Below are 6,412 nucleotides of genomic sequence, written 5' to 3'. Positions count from 1 at the left end.
TTACGATTAATTGTCTGTTACATCTGTACCACGAACTGCTCGTAAATTTCAAAAACGATCTGATCATCCATCTTTTTTCGTCAATTAACAAAAATATTCTTAAACTTACAAACTTAATCCTCAAATTTTGGTGGTTTCAGGCATTTTTTCCTCTTAAATAGTAAGGAAACAACGGACAAAAACGCATTTTTCAGACTTGCTTTTACAATCATACTTGTAAATTAACGATTCCACCTGTAAATTTAAGGCCAGGGACAGGTGAAAAAATGATCTCAGAAACTGCTGGTCCAAAACTTCTTATTTTCTGTCAAAATCTTACTCCCGATGAAAAACTATTTCACCCAAAATCCCATCCCATAATATCAAGCGGTTCCTGAGATACAGGCTTTTTTATAATTTTGTAAGTGTTTGTTAAAAAATTCCTGTGCGTTTCCCATTTTGAGTTATTGACCTGACCGACATATTTTTTTGTTCGTCTTAGTCCAAAGAACAAACAAAAGTGACAGATTTTAGTTTCCGGCACTGATAGCAAAATACCAACTTTTCAATTTTGACATTTTTCAAAAACCAAAGATTTTCCCTTTTTTTTTTTGTAAAAACCGATATCCAAAACCATACTTCTGGGTGGAATATACAATAACTGTCACTTGCGTTTCCTCGCAATAACCTACTGAGTCAGTGGAAAAAATGTCATTGACGACACTTCAAACTGTATGCGCACAGGACCATTCAAATGTTAAAAAAATGTCTTCGGAGAAAAGGGCGTTTAAAGTTTGGTGACAGATTTTAATGGATTTCCAGCCAAAAAAATCTCCTTGCGCATACTATTTTGTCGTAAAAGGTTGACCTGGATATTTTTCACTTCTTCAATTCATTTTTAAAAGATCGCAGCATGCACAACTGAAAATGTCCATTACAATATCATTGGCAAGCTTCTAAAGCATGCATTTCACTTAAATTGATCAACAATGTACAAAATAGACAAGTTTTAGTGACTTCTTAGATGAAAAAAGCATGTGATTACTAATATAATGGAAATTTTGAACTAGGCATGCTGGAATCTTTTTAAAATGAATCGAAGAAGTGCAAAATGTAAAGGTAAGCCTTTTACGTCAAAATAGTATGCGCAAGAGGATTTTTCAAGATACAGCTAAATAAAGCCAAAACAGTCCAAAAAAGACAATTAGACTGGGTTCAAGACCTAGCATATGCCTTCAAAAATCAAATCTTAGTCTCTTTAAAGTATGATTTCATATTCCCAACAAATTATGACAGTGGGGTTCATTTTGAAAATGGCAAGATTTTCACCAGAAACCCCCCCCCTGATGGCAAAACGGACAATTTTACTAAAATGTCGGAAATGCAGGAGTGTGCGAAAAGATGTATTTTAAGCACTTCCAGGTCCCGGATAGTCGAAGTCCCGACAGATCCTGAAAGAGGAAGGTTCAAAGGACCATTTTCCACCCAGATCTCATATTCACCAAAATTCTTAATTTTTTCACCTGTCCCAGGCCTTAAGAAGCAGTTTGTAGTATGATAAACAATTTGTCAAATTACAATTTACTTCGTAAAAAAACAGTGCAGTTCGTGGTACAGATTTAACAGGTAACTATTCATAAAAGTAAGCTTGATTTGTAAGAAAACAAGTTTCCGCGTGATTTATCGAGAATAGTCGTAAAATATTGATTTTATTGGCTGAGCGATAGAGAAGCCCGTTACTCAGGTGGGGTTGAAAAGTTTTGTCTGTCTGTCTGTCTGTGTGTCTGTCTGTCTGTCAGCACTACTCCTCCTGAACGGCTCGGCCGATCTGGCTGAGATTTTGCACACTTTTTGGGTATGTCCTTGGCTCGGCACACGCGAAATTTCTCTATCCAAGCTCAACTGGTTCAGTTTTAATAGCCGAAAAACACCTAAAAAACGGCGAAAAATCGAGTTTTCTGCCGGCAAATGCCTTCTGCCTTGAAGAAAGGGGGGTCAGGGGGGCAGAGCCCTCCAGCCCCGGCTAGTTGAAAAGTAACAATAAGGGTAGAGATCGTGTTATCTGTGGATGAAGCAACTCTATCTGGAATGAAGGGGGGTCTGCGGGCTGCGGGGCGGAGCTCCCCAGCATGCAACAATTTAGAAGTAACCGACGATGGGCAAGCCATGGCCTGCCGAAGGCAGGCTAGCGCCGCAGGCCAAGGTAGGTACGCAAGGCGCGGATTGGAGGAACAGGCAGCGAGACATCGCGAAGCCTGTTACGACAAGACGCGGTCTGGCGTAAACCTACCTTGTCAGTAAAACTACGATCTTTCGTCAGTAACATTAAGATTTCATCGTAAAATTACGAATTTATTCCAAAATTTATGAGTAAAGTTTGTCGAAAATATGACAATTGTTCATTTCATGAATCTTGTAGTTATTTTACGAATTATTATTTGTAAAATTACAACACTAATTGTTGGGATTACTGTTGTACAAGGTAGGTTTACGCCAGACCGCGTCTTGTCGTAACAGGCTTCGCGATGTCTCGGTACCTACCTTGGCCTGCGGCGCTAGCCTGCCTGCGGCAGGCAATGGCTTGTCCGTTGTCGGTTATTTTTTAACTTGTTGAATGCTGGGGGGCTCCGCCCCCCAGACCCCCCTACATTCTAAATAGAGTTGTTTTATCTACAGATAACACGATCTTGACCCTTGTCACTTTTTAACTTGTCGAGGCTGGGGGGCTCCGCCCCCCAGACCCCCCTTTATCCAAGACAGAAGTGGTCTATCTGCAGAAATGTCTACTTTTCGCCGTTTTTTAGGTGTTTTTCGCCTATAAAAACTGAACCAGTTGAGCTAGGATGGTGAAATTTGGCGTGTGCCGAGCCAAGGACATACCCAAGAAGTGTGCAAAATCTCACCGAGATCGACCGAGCCGTTCAGGAGGAGTAGTGCGGACAGACAGACCGACAGACAGACCGACAGACAGACAGACAGACAAAACTTTTCAACCCCACTGGAGTAACAGGCTTTGCTATCGCTCAGCCAAACAGGCTTCGCTATCGCTCAGCCAAAAATAACGACACCTCTTAACAGTGCAGCTGAGTATGCATCTGTAGACGCATGCTGAGTACACACTTCAGTTTGCAGAGTAAGATGTACTTCCCCTAGAGAGGTCGAGACACTGGAAATGGCCGAAAACTGACTTGTGCGATTGCTTCCATACGTGTCGTTCCACATTGTGAAAACGTTTTTTGTGTTAAGACCTTACGAGAAGAAGCATTTTGAGCCCAGAACGGCGTCGATAGGACGTCAGAAAACTGAGCCGATGCCAAACAAATTTTCGTTAAAAATCGAACTGGTGGAAGTCCCTTAGTCCGCAAAAATGAAGATATCGGAGCCCCCTTTGAACCTAAATGAAGGTAATTGAAGCATCTGTCGCATGAACTACAACCATGAACATCAAACTATCGACAGTACAAATTTTTACGAAAATAACATATTTTGATCGTTTCTGCAAATTCGTCAAAAATCGTATTTGGATGTAATTTTGCACTGTCGATAGTTTGATGTTCATGGTTGCAGTTCATGCGATAGCCACTTCCATTACATTTTGACGAAAACGGGGTTGTGATATCTCCATTTTAGCGGACTAATGTAAGGGACGTCCACCAGTTCGAGTTTTGACGAAACTTTGACTGGCAGCTGCTCCGCTCCCTGACGTCCGATCGACGCTGTTTTGGGCTTTTCCTAGGGTATTAACACATGAAGAGTTTTACCAAACGCAGAACCACGCGTATGGAAGCAATCGCATAAGTCAGTTTTCGGCCATTGTCAGTGCCTTCAGTCCCTTAATATCATTGAGTACCCTTGCAGCTGCGTGGCAGGCTGCCTACGTCGCTTGTTGGTTAGCTGTAGCTCAGCAGGTAACTACGGCACCCGGACTACTAGACGGCCTCCAACAACCAGGAGCGAAGCCAGGTCTGTTCGTTGTAGACTTCAATGAGGGGCAGTCACCACCGGTCCCCACCGCCACCCATCAAATTTTTTAGACGAATGATCCATTCATGCTACGTTTATTCGAAGACAGTTGATCCAGGAAGCGGAATTGGGCTTTTCTTCATTTAGTTTGCTTTCAACCCCTTTCAACGGTTTACATCATTGCAGACTCAATCCCTAGACGTGAAGGAGAAAATCCACTCGGAGCAAGCTAGGGCCCGCCCTTCCGTCGAACCGAGCCAGCGCCGCTTCGCTGCGCCGGCAACTGGAGTTGCAGGACTGGTTGCACTGCAAGAAAACACCACAACCAAAGTACACATATTACTGGCAAATTTTTTTTCAGGAATTTATTGTACTTTCAAAGTACAACAGTTGTTGTACCATTTCTCACTGCATACCAAACTACCAACCCTATGGCTCCATTTCTGCACACAGATCTCACTGCTCTAGTCAGGAATTTAATGAAGCATTTCGTTAAAGCTGACTATTTGAAAGGTAAAAGTGATGTTAGTGCAGTAGACAATACGACTGAGGCAAATCTTAATCCTGTAATAAACTTCAAATTAAGTCACTCTGTAAGAGATGCCTTTCAAAAAACAGAGATTACTGCCCAAGAATTGAAAAACTTCATGAAAGACTGAGTTCCGCTATTTTAGAATATGATAGAGAAAATTCTAGACAAGAGTCCTCTACATTATAAGTTGTGTAAGAGTATTCGTGACCCTGACTTTTGCCAATCTGAAAGTGGGTCCAAAGCCCGTCTGGACTCCCTGTTGACATTCTTGCGGACAACAAACTGGTGTTCTCCAGCAGAATGTGACCCAATTTTGAAAGAATTTGGATCTCCTTGCCAAGCGCAATAAAGAATGCTGTTAAGGAATATGACCGCAAAGCCTCGCGGCTTGACCATTTTTGGAGGGGTATTTGGGAGATGCTCAGATGTCTTCAAGACTCTTCTGAACAGGGTCCTGATTATTTCCCATGGAAGGGTGATTCCGTGCGTAGGGGGTCATTTTGGATGTACCAAATGTTCTTTTTTAAAGTTCAACATTAGGGGCTAAATTTGGTGTAGATGGCATACATAGTACCCCACAGTACCCCTCTGAGCGTGGCAGCGCTACAAGTTGACTTTTATTTTCACTCCCTATGAAATACGGCGGAATTTACAGAAATAATGACGGAATTTACAGATTACGGAATTTACAAAGCGAAGTATTTAGTCTCCTGAACCGCTGGGTTACATGATAGGTAAAAACTGTTGACGGTGTCATTTTCAGCATCCAAAATAGCATTTTTCAGCGAAGGTTGTGGGAACTTTCTCCCTCAGATGGAGGAGCTACGGCCCGAAACGGAATTTACATCCATTTTTACACCCTTACCGTTTTGAACTCTTCTCACGGCCTGGAACCGTCGTTTGACCGCCCCAGGTCCCGTGGGCACGGGCTTCTGGAAGTGTTTAAGGGGGGACCCTGGTGAAACTTTCAAGTAGGCTTCAAAATAATCCCAGGAAGTTGAAACTTTGCTTAATTATTAGATTCATTATAGTGAGTTCCCAAAACAAAATTCAATCCAAAATGTTGAACGGTCTCTAAGAAAAGTGGCTTTTTAGTGTTTTTTGGAGCGTTGAGGGAAAATCTTCCTGCGTCTTTCATTGGGACGGAAAGTCTTGAAAATTTTTTTGGGTTATCCTAAAAATGTATAGAAGAGATTTTAGTGACGGAATTTTCAAATTCAACTTCTGTCCTGAGATATGAGTTTTCAAATTTTAACATAAAAAAAAGTGATTTTTTTTCCCTTTTTTCAAACTTTTAGGTGTGTTTTAAAAAAAGTAGGGCTGATATCAAGATTCCGTCACTAAAATTTGTCGACAAGTCATCAATGAATAGAGTCCATGCAAGACGACTCATGTAGGTGTCAACCAGGAACGCAGGAAGTCTTTCTACGACAAAATTTTTTGTCGACTGAGCAAAGCTGTGAAGTTGAGCGTTGAAGCCAACGACAACTGATCTCAATGTTATTTCCTTCCAAATGATAAAGAAACAAACCACTTAGCTTAAAGGTGTTCAACCTGTTGAATCTGAAACCTTCTATGCACATTGTTATCTATGAACTTTAAAAATACAATTTATTGGAATTTTGGCGATTTTTTCACCAGGGTCCCCCCTTAAGTTCTTTCGATCCCAAGTGGTCGCGAGTTTCTAAAATGAAAAGGAACCCCAGTAGACCGTCATTTGTAAAAACAGCATAGGTCACATGGTCAAACGGTGGACATTTTCCCAAAGGCTGTTTCGGGTTCAACAAGTGATGATACAAAGGTCACCCTCCGTAATTTTGTGAAGAATAAGTCAGGGGAGAGAGTGAAATAGCCAGTTTTCTTTTGATGTGGCTGAGTCAAATACTACAGCATGGCAATGTTGTCTTATAGGTGTTGGTGACCATGACGGAACTTACA

The sequence above is a fragment of the Thrips palmi genome, unplaced genomic scaffold (genome assembly GCF_012932325.1).
Source record: "Thrips palmi isolate BJ-2018 unplaced genomic scaffold, TpBJ-2018v1 HiC_scaffold_17, whole genome shotgun sequence".
Lineage (NCBI taxonomy): Eukaryota > Metazoa > Arthropoda > Insecta > Thysanoptera > Thripidae > Thrips > Thrips palmi.
The sequence above is the reverse complement of the archived record's forward strand: the minus strand, read 5'-3'. Positions refer to the sequence as shown.